Source organism: Dama dama, chromosome 29 (genome assembly GCF_033118175.1).
Source record: "Dama dama isolate Ldn47 chromosome 29, ASM3311817v1, whole genome shotgun sequence".
NCBI lineage: Eukaryota > Metazoa > Chordata > Mammalia > Artiodactyla > Cervidae > Dama > Dama dama.
In genome coordinates this window covers 34,657,363-34,681,973 of record NC_083709.1, presented here as the reverse complement: position 1 = coordinate 34,681,973, position 24,611 = coordinate 34,657,363, and the positions used below count along the sequence as shown (strand labels likewise).

Here is a 24,611-nt window from a genome sequence, read left to right as displayed (position 1 = left end):
CAGACACTTTTCCCTAAGTGCTGGGGTATCCTAGTGACAGAAAAAGATAAGGCTTCCGTTCTCACGAAGCTTATACTTTAGTGGGAGAAGGCATATGGTTAACAAGTAAATAGAAGTGTAACAGTTTCAGATAGTGAAAGACTATGAAGAAGAGAAAGCAGGGTAATGAGATAGTGACAGTGGGGAGATGACTTTTATGAGGCTGTCAGGAAATTCCCTCTGAGGTGATATTGGGGCCCAGGTGTACCTGTGAAGGGTGAGACATGACGTAGCTCAGCTTAGTTTAGGCTCTGCCAGGTCCTTTTATGAGGTGCAGTTCAAGGTACATTGTGGGGAAAGAGAGACTTATCTGTGCTAAAGAATCTGAACTTACCCCCAAATGTTATTTTGTGAGGGGCATTTTTGGCCTCTTACCAGAGCCTCATTGCTTGGGAGAGGAGCAGAGGCTGACAGAAAGCCAGTTGCTCTGACTACCCCACAGTGCACATGCCTCTTCTCCCAGAGTCAGTCAGCCCCTGACTAAAATATATGAAGGGCAGTAGAGGAACTTCTTAAGCTCAAGTTGAAGTGTCTTAAGTAGGAAAGTAATTCTGACCTGGGCCTCCTGGGTGGCTAACTACTCAACTCTGCGCAGCAGTGGACACAGAAAATGGACTTCTTGTCAGATCCATCCATAATTTCCTCCGTACTGACCCACCCAGCTGGAAGCAGAAATTTTCCTAAGTGTAATCTTCACTGAGAAGGAAAGTGCTCTCATTTTAAGGTCTGGTAGGACATATCTTTTCCAAGTTACTTTATTAGGACTTCATTTATTCTTTAATATGCATCAATTCACATAAAAAAATTGGGGCCAGGCTCTCCTGCTTTTTACATTCCACATGCATTTGTATCTGAGCAGACTCTAAGAGGCCATCAGGATGTATGGAGAAGTGCAGGGGTGAGAGATTCAGAGTGATTAAAAATTCAGATACCCTCTTCTTTTTTAATCCTGCATACATGGAGAACTAAAAACATCCAAATAGAGCAGAAAGAACATGGGCTTTTCTGAGTCTTGCCGCTTAGTAATAATGTACTTTTAAACAAAATTCATTAACCTGTTTCAATCTCATCTCTCCTACCTTTAAAAATATCCTCCTTGTATGTGTACAAAGAATGTTAATTTGATGTTTGTGGTAGTTTAAAAATTGGAAACAGATGGAGCCAGGGCTGGTTAAATAAATACATTGTGGTATATCCATACCATGGGACTGTATACAATCATTAAAAAGAATAGGGTAGATCTCCTGAGGAAATCAAAACTGAAAAAGACACATGTTCCCCAGTATTCACTGCAGCACTATTTACAGTGGCTAGAGCATGGAAGCAACCTAGATGTCCATCGACAGATGAATGGATAAAGAAGCTGTGGTACATTTATACAATGGAATCCTACTCAGCCATAAAAAGGAACACATTTGAATCTGTTCTAATGAGGTGGAAAAACTGGAACTCATTATACAGAGTGAAGTAAGTCAGAAAGAGAAATATAAATATCATATACTAATACATACATATGGAATCTGAACAGATGGCACTGATGAATTTATATTCAGGGCAGCAATGGAGAAACAGACAGAGGAGAAGGGGAGGAGGGAGAAGAGGAGATGTATGATAGAGTGACATAGAAAGTTACAACACCATGTGTAAAGCAGATAGCCAGTAGGAATTTGCTCTATGACTCAGGGAACTCAAACAGGGACTGGCTGAAGACGGGAGTAGGGAGGGAGATGGGAGGGAGGTCTAGAAGGGAGGAGACATGGGTGTGCCTGTGGCTGATTCTGGTTGATGTATGACAGAAAATCAGAAACTTCTATAAAGCAATTATCCTTTAATTAAAAAATTTTCAAAAAAGAATAGGATAGATCTCTAGGTAATAACCTAAAGTTCTTCCAGGATACAATAAATGTGACATAAAGCAAGTTGTGCAATAATATATTTAACATGATCTCAATCAGTTAAAAAAAAATCCTAAAACAGAAATGTACCTGGCATATCATAAATTTTGAAGGATACTCATCAAACTGATCACAGTGATTATTTGTGTATATAATGCAGAGAGAGAAAGAATTTGAGTGATTTAAGAGGGACTTTCCTTTTTTATTCTGCATACTTTTGTAGAGTTTTAGGTTTTTTACAGTGAGCATGTGTTCTATGATTGGTATAAATTTCAAACTACCTCCAAAAATGAGGTTGGGATAAAATATTTTAAGTCACTGAATATATATGTATTTTTGAAACGCTGAAAAAAATATCATCTCACAGAAGGTTTATGTGAGAAAATAGCTAAAATCAGGAGTGCCTGACTCAGTAATGTCAGGTTTGCCCTCCCTTAATCTTTTTTTTTTTTTTTAATCAACTTCCCCTTTTCTCTGGCAAAGTACCCTTTCCAGGAGAATATATTATTTTAAAAAGTGAAAATTTGATCACTTTAAATTTCTGAAAGTCAGCCTTATTCTTTGGTATCATGGGGGAACTTCTCCTGGTTATTTTGCTAAATAATAGGTTCCAGGTCTTTTACAACAAAAACATCAGACCTCATCTCTGGCAGAACTGTAGAATTATAATGCCTTTCTTTTGGAGAAACTATGGAAAACCAGACTTTCTCTTTTGCCCAGTCCTTAGGCTGGACAGTTAGGTCTCTGGCAGCTATAAAGCTTGGCTTTTCTTTGGCCAGACAAATACTTGGTTGGAATTGCTGTATATTCTCAGAAACATATACCAGGGGACCAATCAATATCACCCATAACGAGTCTAGCTTGCCACAAAGCTAGAACAAATGTGCACTGCAACTTAACTACTTGTAGAACTTTGTGGTTCTTGTGTGTGTTTTCCATTTTTAACATTGACAAGCATTGCCTCTGCTGAGACAAAAGGATATTCTCTAGGGAACGCATTTTCAAAAACATCCAAATTTCCCTGACTTGGGCCACAGTTCTTTCTGTTTATGCTGAAATTAGATAACAAAGGAAAATAACTTTTTAGGAAGTAAGAAATGATCGATGACTTTTATTGTTTCTCTGAGGACAGAGGTTCTCTCCAACCTATGCTAAGTGAGCTTTAGCCATCTTGCAGATGAACTCATCTCTAAATGCAAGTGTATAGCATGCCATGGGGATAACTGGAGATGGATTTTGGTACAAGACACCATTTCTTTCTCAATAGTGACGCACTGAGTATTCAGAATAATGGTTAAAAATATTTGCAGCAATTAATATGGGAAGGAAAAAATTTTCATGTTTTATGACTAACTGTTTTATCATTTGTGGCATAAAGAAATAAACATTTTTTTTATGATTCACAGATTCCTTCCTTTGGTGAATCTGGTGGATACAGTTCTCTCTGCCGTGCTCTTTGCCAGGCAACCAGCCAAGTTTTTTGGGTTTTTCCTCCCCAGCAGTTTCGGCCTTTCTGCTTTCCTTCTCCCCCAGGCCTTCTCCTGACTGCTGTACACATTTGTTTTATTTTTTTTTTTTTAATGCTTTCCTGACATGTCTTTATTGGACCCCTCCTAAGTCTCTCTGTTTTTCTTTTCTCCTTACTGTGTTCTTGACTTCTTATCCTCTTCCTCAACTGTTTTTTCTTTTTCAATTTATTTTTTATTTTATATTGGAGCATAGTTGATTTACAACGTTATGTTAGTTTCAGGTGTATAGCTAAGTGTGGAGGTTCCTTAAAAAAATAAAAATAGAACTACCATATGATTCAAAAACCACTCCTGAACATATACCCAGAGAAAACCGTAATGGAAAAAATGCATGCACCCCTGCTCTTAGAAAACTAGGGATAGAAGTGAGCTTATTCAACTTGATAAAGACTTCTTGTTTACTTGCTAGGCCATATCTGACTGTGCAGCCCCATGGACTATAGCCCACCAAGTTCCTCTGTCCATGGGATTTTCTAGGCAAGAATACTGGAGTGGGTTGCCGTTTCCTTCTCCAGGGATCTTCCTGACCCACGGATCAAACCCAAGTCTCCTTTATTGGCAGGTAGATTCTTTACTGCTCTCCCACCAGGAAAGCCCCTTGATAAAGAGTTGGTCAGTCACAAAGTCATGTCCTACTCTTTGCGACCCCATAAACCGCAGCATTCCAGGCTTCCCTGTCCATCACCATCTCCCAGAGTTTGCTCAAACTCATGTTCAATGAGTGGGTGATGCCATCCAACCATCTCATCCTCTGTCACCCCCTTCTCCTCCTACCTTCAACCTTTCCCAGCATCAGGGTCTTTTCCAATGAGTCAGCTCTTCGCATCAGGTGGCCAAAGTATTGGAACTTCAGCTTCAGTCCTTCCATTGAATATTCAGGATTAATTTCCTTTAGGGTTGACTGATTTGATTTCCTTGCTGTCTGAGGGACTCTCAAGAGTCATCTCCAGCACCACAGTTTGAAAAGCATCAATTCTTTGGTGCTCAGCCTTCTTTATGGTCCAACTCTCACATCCATACATGACTGCTAGAAAAACCATAGCTTTGACTAGATGGACTTTTGTCAGCAAAGTAATGTCTCTGCTTTTTAATACACTGTCTAGGTTTGTCATTACTTTTCTTCCAAGGAGCAAGCGTTTTTTAATTTCATGGCTGCAGACACCATCTGCAGTGATTTGGGATCCCAAGAAAATAAAATCCGTCACTGATTCCATTGTTTCCCCACGTATTTGCCATAAAGTGATGGGACCAGATGCCATGATCTTAGTTTTCTGAATGTTGAGCTTTAAGCCAACTTTTTCACTGTCCTTTTTCACCTTCATCAAGAAGATCTTTAGGTTCTCTTCACTTTCTGCCATTAGAGTGGTGTCATTTGCATATCTGAGGTTATTGATATTTATCCCGGCAGTCTTGATTCCAGCTTGTGCCTCATCCTGCCTGACATTTCTCATGATGTACTCTGCATATAAGTTAAATAAGCAGGGTGACAATATATAGCCTTGATGTACTCTTTTCTCAATTTTGAACCAGTCCATTGTTCCATGTCTGTTTCTAACTGTTGCCTTTTTATGCATACAGATTTCTCAGGAGGCAGGTAAGGTGGTCTTGTATTTCCATTTCTTTAAGAATTTTCTACAATTTGTTGTGATCCATACAGTCAAAGGCTTTAGCATACTCAATGAAGCAATAGATGTTTTTATGGAGTTCTCTTGCTTTTTCTATGATCCAACAGATGTTGGCAAAATTTGATCTTTGGTTCCTCTGCCTTTTCTAAATCCAACTTGTATATCTGGAATTTCTCAGTTCACATACTGTTGAAGCCTAGCTTGAAGGATATTGAGCATTACCTTGCTAGCATGTGAGATGAGTGCAGTTGTACTGTAGTTTGAACATTCTTTGGCATCACCTTTCTTTGGGATTGGAATGAAAACTGACCTTTTCCAGTAGTGTGGCCATTGTAATGATAAAGAGTAGCTACAAAGTAAATTACAGCTGTTGGTTTCACTTAAGGCAATAAGAAAACAGGACAATTCATGAGCAGATTAAAAATGTGTACCATAGAACTGTAGTTCTGAAGATATAGAATTTTTTTTAATGGGAGAGAGACTATTGTGAGATTATGAAACCTGGTTTATTTTCACAGGCTACAAAACCCCTCAAAATTATATCGATCAACAAAATTATCCCCAGTGTCACTTCTCAATCCCTTAAAGATGTTTTCTAGGATTACCTGTGATAAGATTTACAAGTGGTAATTTGTCATTACACGTTTAACTGTTTTGTGTTTATAAAACAATGCTGCAATAAAATTCGTGTTTTAGTAGCTAAAATAAAAAAAGACACATGCACCCCAATGTTCATTGAAGCACTATTTACAATTGCCTCAGCCTTTTATGCTGCAGGAGTCCTATGAGATAAGCTGTACTCTGTGGAGAGAAAACAGACTCAGGGCTCTGCTCCTCATTCCCTTTGTGGCTGGGCCAGCTCTTCGATTCCTCATCACCTCAGTTTCCTCAAGCAGGAAGTGGAAGCAAGAGTAATAGTCACTTTAGGGTCTTCTTTTCCAGGAATCAGTGTGATCGTGTAAATACAAGGGACATACTCAAGAAATTTTAGTTCTTTCTTCCACCATACTTTGACAAAGATAAGTAGGTGATGGTCTTACAGAAGACAGGGTTCCAATGAAACAGCTGCTCACAGCGTCACAACAACATTTAGCACTTTGTTCCAGAACAGCTGAATTCTCCCGCTGGGGACACTTGCCCTCTTGTCCATAACTCACGTTAATATGAAGAGTTCCAAATTTGGGGGAAATATACAAAGGGAGATATGTTGAGATGACTGACTTGGCATCCTTGGCTCCTTGGCATCCTTCCGGTATACTTAAAAGACCATGGGAGATTTTTGCCCCCCACTATGTTGATCATAGTTTTTTCTCCCCACTATGTCGATGATAGCTTTTTCTCCATCATCCCATGGAGACTATCAGATGCAGTGTTGGCACTACTTGTAAATGGCCTTTGAGGGATAGGAGCTGGCTCTTCTGACCTGAAGAATTGCACAAATTCCAGTTCACACATGTAATGCTGCCTGATAAGAAATCAAAGGGCCTCATATAGTTGCTATGCTCTTTTCATGTGGATCCATAGGCAGTGTGACACAGCTGCTTTCCTAAGACTGTTATTATGAACAGAAGGCCTACTTGGTCAACCCAGAGTTTGTTTACTTCAATATTGTCATGATCAATAACCATGTTGAAACTTTCTGAGAAAAAGTTCAGCTGGGTCTTTTGGAAGATGTGTGTATCATTATTAATGGCATGGTGCTGGCTTGATAGGTTTTTGAAGGAAAGAAAAATCCTTCATCAGTAACTGATGAAGAGGTTTGAAGGCTGAGTCCATCATTTTCTGTAGTGTTGGGACTTGTTATATTAGCAGAGAATAGCTGTTCTGAGCACCATTTTCCAGCAAGCCCCAGAACCTTGGGCAAACAGCTTTAACCTCTGTGTGCCACAATCTTCCTTATTGAAAGTGACTAGAACATTGATCATACACCTCAAGAGGGTCCTAGCAAAATCATAGACTTACAGGATGGTAGAATTAGAAAGAAGCTCATATACTTTGGGCATCTGACATGTGCCAGGCATGGTGCTAATGACTTTCCATTCCATAATTCTTTTAATTCTCACAACCACCTTGAAAAGTAAACATTACCCTGATTTTACAGATAAATTAGTTTGACTGTTTAAAGAAATGAAGTACTTTATCTAGGTCACACTAGGAGTGAGGCTGTGTGTTTTGAATAATGCCAAAGCCTATCATACAAGAGAGTATACAGATGATCTAGACTAACTCATTTAGCAAATAACAAAACCAAAATACAAAGAGTTTAAAAGCTCAAACATTTTTCCAACATGCTTTTTCTTTTAAGAAAACACATACTCAAAGAAGTTTACTATAGCAATTATCATCCTTTAAGGCTAGAAGTGTATGAACTGCTAAGAATTTTCAATGTGCAAATTAAATACAGCAGAAAAGGCAAACCCAAAAATGCTTGTTGAAAACATACCAAATTCCCTCCCCTTTGAGCTTCTCCGCCTGTCAAGAGGATATTAATTTATTGAGCCAATACTCCTTAAAATCTACTTTCCCAAGTCCCAGTTTCTGAATTGCATAAGATGTATGTTGGCCCCTGGTGACCCAGATAGAAGCTTGAAGCGGGAATTTGACAGTGACTTAAGAAAGAAATTACTACTGCGGCTCATCCATTGGCAGAGTGCCCCGTGGAATGAAAGGAAACAAGCTGCCATGCATAGATTGCTAAGCCTGCAAATACTTGTCTATGCTCAGCCTGGTTTTCATGAGACTAGATATGGTAAGCAGCAGCAAATCTTCCTGTTAATACCAAGTTGGGCTGAAACTCAAGCAATATAGATTCTTACGTGCTTTTTCCACCCAGAGATCACTCAGAGACCTTTGTGCTGAGTCCAATGAACTAGGGTCTTATTTCATTAGTTTTCTCTCTCTTGTATGCCATTGTCCTAGGAATCTTCTTCACATGCCTTTCTTTGCAGTTTAACCATTCTCCTCCTTTTCAAAGGAAATTGTGAAATTTAGGAAGGTTATCTTTCAGGTCCAGCTATATCTTCCTTTATCATCTTACTGTGAGGAGAAGTCTGCACATGGTTCTTACAGTCTGTCTGCTTTGGGTTTCAGATCCAGTTGAGAGTTTTGAGTGAAATATGGTCATCACAGAAAGAAGAGTAAAGAGACATTCTTTAGATTTCTTTTCCTTTGGATCTCAGGGGGAAAATATGCTTCAGAACTCATTTAGCACCAATATCCCAGCCTCCTTTTCCCAGGCCATTTTTCATTACAAAACCTCTTTTCCTCCTAAAACAGCAGTTTTAAAATGATGTATCGCTACTTTTCACAGAGGGTAATCTGTAACTTTTTAATTTTTCTTTTTCCCTCTTTATTTTTTTTCCCCTCTTTAAAATATTGCTGGGAGTTTGTTTGTTTGTTTTTTGCTTTGAATTGTTATGGAACTAATTCAGATCTCTCAATCCTTTTAGGGCTGTAGTTGGTAAAACAATTTTCTAACGAATTTCAGTGGAGCCACCTTGACATCTTTCCTGGGAGATGAAAGCTAAAGAGTCAGGTTTCTAGGTACATCACCCCTAATTTATCCGGAAGAGCTCTGTTATATCTGCTTTATTGATTAGCATCCTGAATAAAATTCTTTGGGGGGAAGAATAGTTATGCATAAAACAAAAAAGGGTACAAAAATTACTACTTTATAACAACCCTTCTAGATTCTGCCTGATTATTTATAGGGAAGAAAATTCTCCATGTTCTATATTTTTTGTGCAATGCTAATTGCCAGAAGGTTGTTTCTTAAAATAAGCCAATTCATACTTTCTTATTACTGTTTTATTCAAGAGATATTTCTTGACCATGTGAAAGGCAGTGCACTGGGAGTAATGGAACTGAAAAGATATATATGAGACAATTTCTACTCTCAAATGTTTGTTTTGAAATTGGAGGCAGAAAGACCAAAAAGACTCAAATACAGATATTTCTAATCCAATGTAGAATAAGATAAGTTGTAAAAGAAAAGTATGAGGAAAGAGCTAAGAGGATTTCTAATCAATCTGTTATTCCCTCTATCCCAAGACAACAAAGGTCCATCTAGACAAGGCTATGCTTTTTCCAGTGGTCATGTATGGATGTGAGAGTTGGACTATAAAGAAGGCTGAGCACTGAAGAATTGATGCTTTTGAACTGATGTGAAGAGCTGATTCATTTGAAAAGACCCTGATGCCGTGAAAGATTGAGGGCAGGAGGAGAAGGGGATGACAGAGGATGAAATGGTTGGATGTCATCACTGACTCGATGGACATGGGTTTGGGTGGACTCCGGGAGTTGGTAATGGACAGGGAGGCCTGGTTCATGGGGTCGCAAAGAGTTGGACACGACTGAGCGACTGAACTGAACTGAACTATTCCAAGACAAGCAGCAGTGTCAGATAAAATCTAAAGTGATAAAACAATGACACAGCCAGGTTCAAAAACAAGACCAAAATGTCCATGAATCAAAAACGAAGCAAAAAAGCAAGATGGTGGACCGGGCTGATATCAAAGGCTTTTTGGCTCTCTGCCTGGAAGTAAGCAAAGATTAGCAGTAGCTCAACTCCTGTGGGGTAACAGGAAGTAAACTTATTTTATAGAATAAGGGGCACTGAAGCCAGGTTGAGAACTCCATGTCAGGAGTTTGGAGGGCATGTCTGTGTGGAGAGAAGTTAAAGAATTAACTATATATATATATATATATAATGATTTACTGCTTTGGGTGAGAGCCTTATTTGAATCAGTGAGTCTAGAGAGATTGTTGGACATCTCAAATTGTGCTTGTCAGACTACATCTCTGTGACTAGACTTGAAATTTCCTCATTACAGATTAAAGCCCAAAATCCCAGTATTGAGATATAAACTGGGGACTGTGTGAACCACATGGGGAATAATCACAAAACTCTTAGAAGAGACAGAGACAGAGAAGCAAAGCTAAATCTTTCCTTTAAAAATAAGCCTACTTGAAAAATTCCAAAGTATGTACAAGAAACACAATACCAAAAAAACCAGCAAAATTAACACTCACTCCAGATAAAAGTATCTGAAACAGTTTGACAAAGACTTTAAAATGGGTACAGTTGATCCTCATCATTTGTGGGTTACAGTCATTGTGAATTCACCAGTGTTCAAATGTCCATCCATCCTCAGTTGTTTGCTGACAAGAGCAGAGCGGTCCAGATTTTCAGTTGCCAAGGAGCACTTTCCCAACTGAGGTGGAACAGGATGAGATGCTGTCTATATTTTTCAGCTCTCAGACTGTAAACAGGTATTCCTTTCTATTTAGTCTATTTAATGCCAAGTATTTCCCATCGTTCTGCTTTTTTTGTTGGTGATATAGCTCTTTAAAATAACCCCAGCCACAATGCTGAAGTGTGCCTGATATTTCTAGGTTCAGAAAGGCTGGTTAAGTGCTTATGGAGGAAATGAATGTTAGATAAACTTTAATCAGTTATCAGAGTGCTGTCAGCTATGAATTCAGTGTTAATGAATCATCATCATTGTATTTTAATTAAGAAGTCTTTAAATAGAAACACATAAAGCAAAGCTACATTATTGCCCTGTTGGCTAAAGTGTTGTGACCAGAAACAAAACCAACTGTATTCCTCCTAGGAGTAATGGTTCACAATTCACTAATTCATTGTTTGTGTCAACTTTGTCGTATATAACTACCACAAATAATAAGAATTGATTGGGTTTCCCTGGTAGCTCAGCTGATAGAGAATCCGCCTGTAATATGGGAGACCTGGGTTTAATCTCTGAGTTGGGAAGATCCCCTGGAGGAGGGCGTGGCAACTCACACTAGTATTCTTGCCTGGAGAATACCCATGGACAGAGGAGCCTGGCAGAGCCCATGGGGATCACAAAAAGTCAGACACTACTGAGTGACTAGGCACCGCACAGTGTGTTGAAAAGAAACTCGTTGAGACTTAGCTACTAAAAATAAAGAGTGAATGAGAGAGGAAAATTAGATAGAAATGAAATAATAGAAAACAAAAGACTATTAGAAATTTTGCAATAAAACATTGTAGTCACTGAAACAAAAATCTTAAGAGATAAATTGGTCACAAAGAGAAAAGAAATGAATTTAAAGATAGCAGTTAGAAATTTGTCTGAAATACAGCTCAGAATTCCAGAGAAACCAGACATGAAAGGGCCATTAAGAGAGAGACAGTGAATAAAAGCTTCTAACATGCATGTAAAAGGAGTTTCCAAAGAAGAGAATGGAGGTAACAACATTTAGAATATCCCAGAAAGAAAAAAAGAGACATGTGTCCTGAGACTAGAATTGCAATGAAAGTGTTGAGCAGAAAAAATACAAATATACACCCAAATATAACATAGTCCAGTATCAGAAGAATAGTCTATCATTAAAGAGGAAAATATTAAGAGCTATCAGAGAAACAACAGATGACCCACAAAGGAATGAAAATTAAATTAATGGCAGAAATTCTTAATCATAAGAGTCTGAAAGGTAATGAGCTAAATATCTTCAAAGTGGTTCCAGAAAGTAGCTCTCACTGTAGAATTTGGTACCTTCATCTATCAACCAAGAGTATAGGCAGAGGGACTTCCCTGTTAGTTCAGTGGTTAAGAATCTGCCTTAAGATACCGTATGCCTTGAAGAACAAAGCCCGCGTGCACAACTCCTGAGCCAACACACCCCAACTAGAGAATCTGTGTGCTGCAAAGATCCCACATGACCCAGCAAAGATCCCATCTGCCACAACTAATAGCCAATGCAGCCAAATAAATAAGTTTTTTTTTCAAATAGTATAGATAAAATCAAATCATGTTCTTATGTACAAAGACAAGAGAATTTACAACCTACAGATTTTCACTAAAATAATTAATGCAGGATGTGTTTCAGAAAGAAAAAGTTCAACCCCAAAACAGGTGGGCATAGAAGAAAACAGTGATGAGCCCAAAGTGGTGTGACAGTGTCTTGTCTATGCACACACATTACATTGCTGTTGTGCCCTAATATTCCCTGTTCTCCTTTTCTAATGAACATATGGGAGGAGTGAACTTTTCTAACCCCTTGAGGTTAGGCATGACCATATGAGCAGCTTTGGCCACTGAAATATGAGTTGGAGTGAGTGTATTACTTTCAGGATGAAAAGATCAAGGGTCAGTTTGATATTCTCTATGCTCTGTTCTTCCTTGTAGTACTGACCGAGGAGACTGTGTTCTGAAACTTGCCTTCTCAAAGGGTGGTTTAGGGACCAGCAGCATCAGCATTTGCTAGACTCCCATGAGAACTGGAGAATCAGGTTCTGTCTCAGGCTGAAGAGTCAGAATCTTGACTTTAACACAGCCCCCAGATGACTCATACGTACATTAAAGTTTGAGAAGCCCTGTTCTAACAGATAGTATTGGCTTGGTCAAAAAACGTTCATTTGATCTTACAGAGAAACCTAAATGACCTTTTTTGATCAACCTATTACATCCTCTGTCAGCCTGGATTACTCAGTTACCCTATAGATAACAACTGCTCTGGAGAGTCAGAGAGTGCTTGAGTAAAAAATAAATTTTGTGCCGTTGAACCAGAGGTTTGCATCTTTAGTCATCTGAGGTATCCTGACAGCTGTAGTCAGTGTAATCTGCTATGTTGTTGTTCAGTAGCTCAGTCGTGTCCAACTCTTTGCAGTCCCATAGACTGCAGCATGCCAGGCTTCTCTGTCCTTCACCATCTCACAGAGTTTGCTCAAACTCATGTCCATTGAGTCAGTGATGCCATCCAACCATCTCATCCATCTCATCCTCTGTCATCCCCTTCTCCTTCTACCCTCAGTCTTCCCCAGCATTAGGGTCTTTTCCAGTGAGTCAGCTTTTCACATCAGGTAGACAAGATATTGGAGCTTTGGCATCAGTCCTAACAATGAACATTCAGGGTTGATTTCCTTTAGGATCGATTCCTGGTTTGATCTCCTTGCTGTCTCAAGAGTCTCCTCCAGCACCACAGTTCAAAAGCATCAATTCTTTGGCGCTCAGCCTTCTTTATGGTCCAACTCTCACATCCATACATAACTACTCACAAAACCGTAGCTTTTACTATGATAGGCAGAATGGTCTCCCAAAGATATCCATGCCCTATTCCTGGAATCTGTGAATATGCATTATGTTACATAGTGAAAAGGAATTTGCCAATGTGATTGAGGTTACAGACCTTAAGACAGGAAAAGTAGCCTGGATTATCCAGGTGTGCTGACTCTAATCATGTGGAGACTTAAAAGCAGACAGCTTTCTATAGAGAGAGGCAGAAGAAATTAGACTCCAAGCCCAAGAAGCATTTCATGTGCTACTCATTACTGGCTCTGAGATACAGGAAGTGACAGCCAAGGACTAAAGAGAGACTTCCGGGAGCATGATGGCCTCTGGCTGACAGCCAGTAAGGAAAGAGGGACATCTGTCCCTCAGTACCATGTAACTGAACTTGGCCAACAACACAAATGAACTTGGAAGTGAACTTATCTCCAGATTCCAGAAAGGAACTTTGCCCTTCCAACACTGTGACTTTGACCTTGTGAAGGAAAGTTGAGCCACCATGTACCTGGATTTCTGTTTTACAGAATTGTGAGATAATCAACTTTTGTTTCAAACACCTAAGTTTATGGTAATTTGTTAAGACAGCAAGTAGAAAATGAATACAGTCAATAAACCAACTGTTGACCATTTGCTTTGTTTTTATTTCATATTTATATGTTACTGGAATTTCAGTATTTAGCGTATATTAAAATCCTTCCTTCCTTCAAGAAGATGATAGAGACATGAAATAAAGTTAGATTTTCAGAAACTTTAGATTTAATGTGTATTTAAAAAAGAAAATGCCTATTAAAAGACTAGAAGTATAATCACTAGTTTCCAAACTAGGAGAAGAAACACTTGAAAATCAGTTCAGTTCAGTTCAGTCACTCAGTCGTGTCCGACTCTTTGCAACCCCGTGAATCGCAGCACGCCAAGCCTCCCTGTCCTACACCAACTTCCAGAGTTTACTCAAACTCATGTCCATCATGTCGGTGATGCCTTCCAGCCATCTCATCCTCTGTCGTCCCCTTCTCCTCCTGCCTCCAATCCCTCCCAGCATCAGGGTCTTTTACAATGAATCAGCTCTTCGCATCAAGTGGCCAAAGTATTGGAGTTTCAGCTTCAGCATCAGTCCTTCCAATGAACACCCAGGACTGATCTCCTTTAGGATGGACTGGTTGGATCTCCTTGCAGTCCAAGGGACTCTCAAGAGTCTTCTCCAACACTATAGTTCAAAAGCATCAATTTTTCGGTGCTCAGCTTTCTTCACAGTCCAACTCTCATATCCATACATGACTACTGGAAAAACCATAGCCTTGACTAGACGGACCTTTGTTGGCAAAGTAATGTCTCTGCTTTTTAATATGCTGTCTAGGTTGGTCATAACTTTCCTTCCAAGGAGTAAGCGTCTTTTAATTTCATGGCTGCAGTCACCATCTGCAGTGATTCTGGAGCCCAGAAAAATAAAGTCTGACACTGTTTCCACTGTTACCCCATCTATTTGCCATGAAGTGATGGGACCAGATGTCATGATCTTAGTTTTCTGAATGTTGAGCTTTAAGCCAACTTTTTCACTCTCCTCTTTCACTTTCATCAAGAGGCTTTTTAGTGCCTCTTCAGTTTCTGCCATAAGGGTGGTGTCATCTGCATATCTGAGGTTATTGATATTTCTCCTGGCAATCTTGATTCCAGCTTGTGCTTCCTCCAGCCCAGCGTTTCTCATGATGTACTCTGCCTATAAGTTAAGCAAGCAGGGTGACAATATACAGCCTTGACGTACTCCTTTTCCTATTTGGATCCAGTCTGTTGTTCCATGTCCAGTTCAAACTGTTGCTTCCTAGAATCTTACTAATAAAAATTAGAGAAAAAATTTAAAAGGACAGTAAAGAAATACAAAAAAAACTAGTGCTTCTTCAGACTTTACAAGGTAATGCCAAAGTTTTTACAGTGATTGCTTCAATTCACACCCGTAACCAGAATTATATATGTTTTTGTTCCATATCCTTGCCAATGCTTGTATTATATGTCTTTTTAATTTGTGTCTAATCTTGTGGGTGTACTTCTGGAATATACCCAGCTTTGTCTTATTTATTTTTTACATAGCATCTGGTTTTGGTTTGCTAATATTTTGTTTAAGACTTTTGCATCTCTGTTTATGGGTAATTTTCTTTCTTACACAATCCTTATCTGGTTTTGATAGGATGAATTGGGAAGTGTTCTCTCTTTTTCTAGTCTATAAAAGACAAGACTTTTAAATTGACAAAACTTTTTTTTTTTTTAATTGACAATTGGCTTTTAAAAGGCAAGATTTAAATTTTAATCTTGCAGTTGTTTGTTCCTTACGTGTTTATTAAACTTTGCGTGTAAAATCAGGAGTGAATTTTTTTTGTAAGAAGATTTTTAAAGTATTGTATTTCTTTAATACAATACAATACAATATTGTATTTCTTTAATAATTTCTGATTGTATTTCTTTAAAGGCACACAAAATATAGCATAATGGACAAGAGGATGATCTTTGGAGCCAAGTTATCTAGATTCCATCTCAACTTTGATGTATTAGCTATGTAAAAGTCATTGAACTGCACTGTGCCTCAGTTTACTTATCTGTAAAATGGGACACATTGTTTTGAGGATTAAAGGAGTTGAAATATGTAAACAGTGTAGGAGACTGCCTGATATATAGTTAATTCTATGTACACATTTACTTTTATTGTTGTTATTTTTGTTCTTGAATCATTCCTTTTTTCTTGAATAATTTTTTTTCTGAGATGGGTTTTCAAATTGATTGGCTTAAAGCTGGCCATGTTTTTTCTGTTACTATCCTTTTAACTTTGTCTCGGGGGAGCTGCCTCCCTCAGCCTGATGATAAGGAGTTGTCAAAGAAGGAAACTAGGAAGTGATGTTGTTGTTTACTCGCTCAGTCGTGTCTGACTCTTTGCAGCCCCATGGACTGCAGCAAGCCAGGCCTCTCTGTCCCTCACCATCTCCTGAAGTTTGTCCAAGTTCATGTCCATTGCATTGGTGCTGCCATCCAGTCATCTTATCTTCTGATGCCCTCTTCTCCTTCTGCCCTCAATCTTTCCCAGCATCAGGGACTTTTCCAATAAGTCAGCTGTTCACATCAGATGACCAAAATACTGGAGTTTCAACTTCAGCATCACTCCTTCCAACAAGTATTCAGGATTGATTTCCCATAAGCTTGACTAGTTTGATCTCCTTGCTGTCCTAGGGACTCTCAGAAGTCTTCTCCAGCCCCATAGTCTGAAGGCATAGATTCTTTGGTGCTCCGCCTCATTTATAGGCCAGCTCTCACAACTGTACATGACCACTGGAGAGAGAAAGAAAAAAATAGAAAGTGACACTCAAGCTTTAAGGACTCAGCCAGGTAAAAACAGGGAGGCTATATTGGATAATGTCAGCCAAAGCAGCAAAGCCTTGAGGGGATAGATATTCTGATGGAAAGTGCGTGGTGGTTGAGGAAAAGCGGGAAGATCTGAGGCTATGGAACAGGCGAAGCTAGGTCAGCTCCCTGCAGAAACCTGCTGAGACATTTGTTGTGTTGTCACAGCATACAGACGAGAGAACACAGACTGAGCCTGTTGCAGTACTGAGGACATTCAGGGGGAGAAACAGTTTCAGCAGCCCCTTTCCTTCACTCCTTTTCCAGGTTCAGCCTTATAGGGAGACCAAATAAAAAGGGAGGTCACCTCTGTTCAAAATGTATCCTCCAGTTTTGAATTGTCTACCATTCTCCCCATAATTCTATCCTTAGAACAAAAGTTTGATTTATGGTCTCAACGTCTATCTTCCCCTTTTAAACAGTGAGCATCATTAAGGCAGAGAATATATCAGACCTTTCAGTATAGCCTAGTGTTTAGCTGCTGTCTCCATGCTTTGCGAATACATGAAATTAACAGCTATTGGGAGTGACTGTAATTCATCTAAATCTGACTGTAGATAACCTGAGTCAGTTTGCTTTCCTCTTTCATCTTCCCTAGTACAGTCCATGGAAGGAAATGGAAGTTTTCAGAGGAAGAGGAGAGGAAAATCAACTTGGGAACCTAGCACTCTTCAGCCCTCTGAGCTGGGGCTCAGAGGCTATGCTTTAAGTTTTAGAGGACAACCTGAAAATACTGGACTTCAGGGGTCAGGAAATATATTCCTCTAATTCTTTTTTGGTTTCTTAAAATATGTCCATAGTCCAAGATCAACAAACTAAGCAGCATGAGCGCAGATGAACAAAGTTGAGTGTTGTCATCCATTAAACTTATAACCCAGTAAATTTGGCACAGGATATTATTTGATTAGACTCATATGTTAAGACATTCATTCAAGTCCCTTTAATTAAAATTACATTTAAACAACTAAATAAAGTAGTTCTAGAAGCAGCAAGGCAATGGGGAAGGCAAAACTAGATGAAACAAGTACTGTCTCAGGCTCCTCTGAAGTCCCCAGGAGCTGTATAATTCTCCCCTCCATGGGATTGATAATAATAGTAATTTGTTGTTGTTGTTCCTTGTTCAGTTGCCAAGGCATGTCTGACTCTTTGCGACCCCATGGATTGCAACATGCCAGGCATCCCTGTCCCTCACCATCTCTCAGAATTTCCCAAGTTCATGTCCATTGACTTGGTGCTGTCATCCAATCATCTCATCTCCTGACACCCTCTTCTCCTTCTGCCTTCGATCTTTCCCAGCATCAGGGTCTTTTCCAATGAGTCTGCTGTTCGCATAAGGTAGCCAAAGTATTGAAGCTTCAGCTTCAGCATCAGCCTTTCCAAAAAAGTATTCAGACTTGATTTACTTTAAGATTGACCGGTTTGATCTCCTTGTTGTCCAAGGGACTCTCAAGAGAAATACCTTACATTTATTGAGTGTTTACTATGTGTCAATATTGATTTAAACATTTTACTGGTGCTAATTATTCATGTAGGTCCCATTTGTCTACAAAGCCAGCATATGACAGTACCAGTCACCCTTATGCAAGGGTGTAACTGAGATCCTTCAGAGAGATAGGCTTTGGGGCAGTTTTTTAGAAACTGACACCTTCCCCTATGTTCTGTAAAGAGTGTCCAGCAGTCCAATTAATAGCTGCAAATTAAGGAGCTGGTAAGAAAGGCATTAATGGATGACTGATGGACCCTTCCTCTCCTGCAGGGTGAAGAGATCTCAGATGTGAAAGAGCTAAGATGAGTGACGGCATATAGGTCCTAGGCTCCTAGGAATGGGGAAAATAAGGAAATTTAGAAAGAGAACAACAAACTAAGAAGCATGAACACATATGAATAACGTTGAGTGTTGTCAACCAGTAGACTTATAGTAAATTTAGCATAGGCTATTATTTGATTAGACTCATATGTTAAGACACTTGTTTAAGTCCCTTTAATTAAGAAAGAGACCAAAAAATTACTAGGTCCCACTTCATCACAGTAAAAGGAAGAGTAAACTCCTTCTGTATAAGGGAAGCTTTTACTCTACCCTACAGCAAACCTATGGTGGGACGGGTCTCCCTTCCACCCAGGGCCACTGCCTGACACCAACTGAAAAGAAACTCCACATCCTGCTTCCTTTACTTTCTCCTTTGTTCTGATTCCATGGCTATTCGATTTTCTAAGGTAATTCCATTTTCCATGATTTCCCTGTTTTCTCTGGTGTTGCCATGTATGTATTAGTCACTCAGTCATGTCTGACTCTTTCCAACCCCATGAACTGTAGCCCGCCAGGCTCCTCTGTCCATGGAATTCTCCAGGCAAGAATACTGGAGTGATTAGCCATTCCATTCTCCAGGGGATCTTCTTAACCCAGGGACTGAACCCAGCTCTCCTGCATTGCAGGCAGATTCTTTACCATCTGAGCCATCAGTTTGGTTCAGTCGCTCAGTCGTGTCCGACTCTTTGCAACCCCATGAATCGCAGCATGCCAGGCCTCCCTGTCCATCACCAACTCCCAGAGTTTACTCAAATTCATGTCCATCAACTCGGTGATGCCATCCAGCCATCTCATCCTCTGTCGTCCCCTTCTCCTCCTGCCCCCAGTCCCTCACAGCATCAGGGTCTTTTCCAACGAGTCAGCTGTTTGCATTAAGTGGCCAAAGTATTGGAGTTTCAGCTTCAGCATCAGTCCTTCCAACGAACACCCAGGACTGATCTCCTTTAGGATGGACTGGTTGGATCTCCTTGCAGTACAAGGGAATCTCAAGAGTCTTCTCCAACACCACAGTTCAAAAGCACCAATTTTTCGTCACTCAGCTTTCTTCACAGTCCAACTCTCATATCCATACATGACTACTGGGAATAGCCTTGACTAGACGGACCTTTGTTGGCAAAGTAATGTCTCTGCTTTTTAATATGCTGTCTAGGTTGGTCATAACTTTCCTTCCAAGGAGTAAGCGTCTTTTAATTTCATGGCTGCAGTCACCATTTGCAGTGATTTTGGAACCCAGAAAAATTAAGTCTGACTCTGTTTCCACTGTTACCCCACTGTTTACCATGAAGTGATGGGACCAGATGTCATGATCTTAGTTTTCTGAATGTTGAGCTTTAAGCCAAATTTTTCACTCTCCCCTTTCTCTTTCATCAAGAGGCTTTTTAGTCCCTCTTCACTATCTGCCATAAGGGTGGTGTCATCTGCATATCTGAGGTTATTGATAATTCTCCCAGCAGTTTTGATTCCAGCTGGTGCTTCCTCCTGCCCAGCATCTCTCATGATGTACTCTGCATATAAGTTAAATAAGCAGGGTGACAATATACAGCCTTGATGTACTCCTTTGCCAATTTGGAACCAGTCTGTTGTTCCATGTCCAGTTCTAACTGTTTCTTCCTCACCTGCATACAGGTTTCTCAAGAGGCAGGTCAGGTGGTCTGGTATTCCCATCTCTTTCAGAATTTTCCACAGGTTATTGTGATTCACACAGTCAAAGGCTTTGGCATAGTCGATAAAGCAGAAATAGATGTTTTTCTGGAACTCTATTGCTTTTTCGATGATCCAGTGGATGTGCTGGATAAGTATCCTCTAATTTATCAAGCATGAATTCTAACGTTCAGTATGGAATGTACTGTCACCATATTCATGACGAAGCTTCTAGCCAATTGAGGATACTTCTTTTAAGGATCAGTTTATATAGTAAATCATGAACTTGGGCTTCTAGAACTGGAATTCTGACCTAGAAGTTGGAAAGAGACGAGGGAAGGAAGAAAGAGAAAGTCATTAAACTCTTGATCATTTTATCTGTGGGAATTCATTTCACAGACTGTAAGGAAAGACCCAGCTAATGTTCACTGGTACCATGGATCATCTAAGGACATCTGATTTCCTCTCTTTGGAAAATATGATACAAGAGAGCATCTTGTCTCTTGCCAGGACTTCTTGTATTCTTGTAATCAGAGTTAGAACCTACCATCCAAAGAAGAATCTGGTTGAGAGGAGGCGCTATTCCATTCCACTGATTGGAGAAGAGATATCTATCTCCTCTACCTGTGGATCTGGAACATTTTCCAAATTGGGAAGCAGCTCTACTCCTAATATAAACTTCAGTGAACTGACTGTATAATAATTCAAATAGCAGGCTGATGTCAACTGTGTACAAACTAACATAGGAACCTTAAATTGTGTGCTACAAAAACTTACCTAAAGAGTGCCTAGAAGTATTTCAAGTACTCAAGTACAGAGGTATTTCAAGAAGTATTCATGGTACTGTATTACATAGCTCCAAAAAAGAACTTTGGTTAGATACAGTGCCAGGAAAACAGACAGCGGTCAGGATTCAATGACAGCTGAAAAGAGTTAAGCTTGCAGGCAACACTGGATACCTTGATATATAGACTGGGAGGTAGAGAACAGAAGAGAATAGTCTTCTCTGAATTGTCTAATGTGTGCTCCCTGTCCAAAAGTAGAGCATGACTGTGAAGCCTTTTCTAAGTTGAAATGGCATTAAATGAATAAGCAGTTACCTCAGGACACATCTTGCTCACAGATGGACAGAATAGAGATAAAGCACGATGCTCACAGTCACAGTAGGCTTGATGCTGAGGCTAGTTCCCAGGGAAGGGTAGTGCGACATTCCCTGCTTGGGGTGGGTGTCTAGGCTCGCTGCCAAATAAACACATTGCTTTTACCTTTTCTTGTAAAAGCAAAAATCCTCTTCAGGTTTCTTTCAGTTAGCGACAACAGAGGCAACAGAGGATGAGGTGGTGGATGACATCACTGACTCCATGGACATGAGTATGAGCAAAACCAGGGAGATAGTGAAGGACAGGGAAACCTGGAGTGGGGCTGCAGTTCATGGGGTTGCAAAGAGTCGGAGATGACCTAGCAACGAAACAACAACAGCATGTGTACCATCTTTTATAAAAGCAAAATGACATAAAGCAAACTTTGGATAAGTAGGGTATACCTGTCTTTATCTTTGAATTGCTCTGGATGGAGTCTTTTTCCAGTTTCCTTTAAGCAACTGGCATAAGCACCAGAAGACAACTTCAGTCGTCTGCCTTCACATTTGCTCTCTTGTCATGCGTCAAGCTTCATTACCTTTCAATTCAGGTCAATTCAGTCGCTCAGTCATGTCCGACTCTTTGCAACCCCAAGGACTGCAGCATGCCAGGCTTCCCTGTCCAACATCAAGTTGCTCAAACTCATGTCCATCGAGTCGTTGATGCCATCCAACCAGCTCATCCTCTGTCGTCCCCTTCTCCTCCTGCCTTCAATCTTTTCCAGCATCAGGGTCTTTTCCAATGAGTCAGTTCTTTGCATCAGGTGGCCAAAATGTTGGAGCTTCAGTCCTTCCAGTGAATATTCAAGACTGATTTCCTTTAGGATTGACTGGTTTCCACTTATAAATGGAAACATAATGAACTTGTGTACAACAGGCCCCAGTAGTTGTAACAGCTTAAGTATTTACATGCTAAAATGTTTCCTTTATAGGAGTCCTGCCTCTAACCCTACTCTCCACCACAAATATTTTGGTAAATACATTCTGAAAACAAACAATAAAAATCTTGTTGACTTGTAGGCCTTTAAAATGAAATTGTATGCCATGTTCCAAGAATGATTACTGATTATCACTTTAAATATGTTAATTTGGGGAGAGAGGAGAGTATTTATTTTAGACAAAAAATAGTGAAAAGTTAGAAATGCTGATTTAAGAAAAGATAGTGCTAAATTGTTGCTATTTCAGAGAAAGGGACTAAAAATAATAAAAGCCCTCAAGGAATGAATATTTTCAAAACTGAGAGAATTTAAGAGTCTAATATGACAAACAACAACCATTCCTACAAATACCTCTAGGGAATTGGATTCCAAAAGTCTGTATTGCTCAAAGGAGGGGAAAAGGAAAAATGCACAATAAAAGCTACCCATAGGGGGAAAAAATCCGAACTTTTAAAATAAAATGTTTTAAATGTTTTTACTTAGTTCAGCTCTCAAATGCCTGGAGACATTAAAAACTAGCCAAGCAGAGCATTTGTTTTCAGATAATAAGCTGTAATCGAGTAACTAGGGTGGGGTTAATGATTTTTTATGTCATACATTTTGACTCTCTTATGTCTGGACCAGGATAAACACATTTGGAGTAGTTTAGAGCTGTTTAATATACCTATAACCAGCATTCCCTTAAGTGGACCCAGAGTAGGACAGACCCAAAGCTTGAATAAGCTCAAGAGTTCCATATTATTTTATAGAATCACAAATCTGTAAAGATATTATTTTATTGGGTCCAAACGTGATCCATAGTCAGGCGTTAAAATGGATAATGATTAATTTTCATAGGCACTGATTTCCTTTAAATACATTCTTTTCCAGAAGCATTGATGGTTTGGAAGGAAAATAAAGAAAATCTGTAAATCTTTTACACCAGGAAAAAAGAGAACAAACCAAAGGACTCTTAAATGTGTCACATATACATGAAAACATAATATCCCAAGGACGTCTCTTGGTATTTTCAAATAGGAAGAAGAATGAGCCAAGAGTGGCATTTTCCTACTGTGGTACCACCCTCCAAAATCAACCCCATTTTCTGTTCTTTGCACTCATAGTGATGTGTTTGATATTTAAATATTATGCTCTTGAAATATAATAGAATTGTCTGCATACAGACTGTCTAGACAGGGCAGGGACTATGTTTAATTTCATTTTTCATAGCAGCTAGCAGTCTTGAACAAATAAATACTTTTGATGATGATGTTGATGTGAGTATAATAAGCAGGTGGCCAAAATGGGGGGATAAAGTTTGATATCTTAACGTTAGTGCTCTATAGTACATGCCTGTAACACTGAGTGCTATATAAAATTTATAAATCTCTAGCTATTTATGGAATAAGAAATTATTTTACCACATTTCATGTTTCATAATATTGCCTTGTTAAATTTGTTTACATGGAGAAAGAAATATCAGTCCACCTATTCAGAAAATAAGCAAGAATTCCTACTCACTTTTCCTACTGTCTGAAATGAAAAGTATTTTTATAAATCTGTGTTTTAAAGAAGAAAAGACAGATTATTCACAAGGTTTTGTAAGATTCCCTCATTAGGAAGCTATGAAGATTTAGATTTCCTGCAAGATTTTAAGAAAACAGAATAGGAGTTTCTACAATGAAAGACATGTGTTTCATTTAATCAATGTGTTAGTCATTCATTCTAAAAACTATTTGAGTACTGGTACATAACAGCAAGAAAGCCAAATAGTCAAGGGTCTTTATCCTCCTGGAGCTCATACTTTAGTGGAAAGGCACAGACCAAAATAAAAAAAAAATAAGTAATCATAATAAATAAATTATGTGATGTACTTGAAGGACATTAACTGTGATGGGGAAAAAAAAGTTGAGAGGATTAAAAGTAGTGGAAACTGCAATTTTGCGTAGAAAAGTCAGGGTAGGTCTCACTGAGAAGGTGATATTTGAGCAAGGACTTGATAGAGGTTGAGGTTAATTAGACTCTTGGAATCTGAGCAAAGAAAATTTCAGGCAACAGTGAATGTGTCGTGTAATAAGTATATTCTCGGAGTGTTCAAGGTGTAATGGGAATCCAGTGTGGCTGGAGCCTGGGGAAAAAGGAAGACAATATGAGATGATGGGGCCAGACTCTTAGCTCTGTCTGCGATGAGGGTTTTGGCTTTTAATCTGAGTGAAGCCATTGCAGTATCATAGCAGAGACGTGACACAATCTGCTTTCTGCTTTAATAAGATCATCGTGGCTGCTCTGACAGCAGTCTCTTGGAAAGCAATGGTGGTAGAAGGAAGATCAGTGAGGAGACTATTTAATAATGCTGGAAAGACATGATGGGGGCTTGGCTGAGATAGTGGTCAGCTTTTGTATACTTCTGTGGATAGAACCAGCCTTTCCTGACAGATTAGATGTGGGAGTCAAGGATTCTTCCAAGGCAGTGGTTCTCAAAGTGTGGTCATTAAATCAACAAAATATCCGCTTCACTGGGGAACCTGTTAAAAACATAAATTATTTTACTCCTGCCCCCCTCCAAATCTATTGACTCAGAAATTCTG

The 24,611-nt window shown here is 39.3% G+C and overlaps 1 protein-coding gene across 1 annotated transcript in view; it reads left to right on the top strand.

The window, feature by feature from the left end:
- LOC133048525 (ADAMTS-like protein 1) overlaps nucleotides 1–24,611 on the top strand; it is a 270,703-nt gene that overhangs the window by 94,504 nt on the left and 151,588 nt on the right. The gene's annotated exons all lie outside the window — the stretch shown is intronic.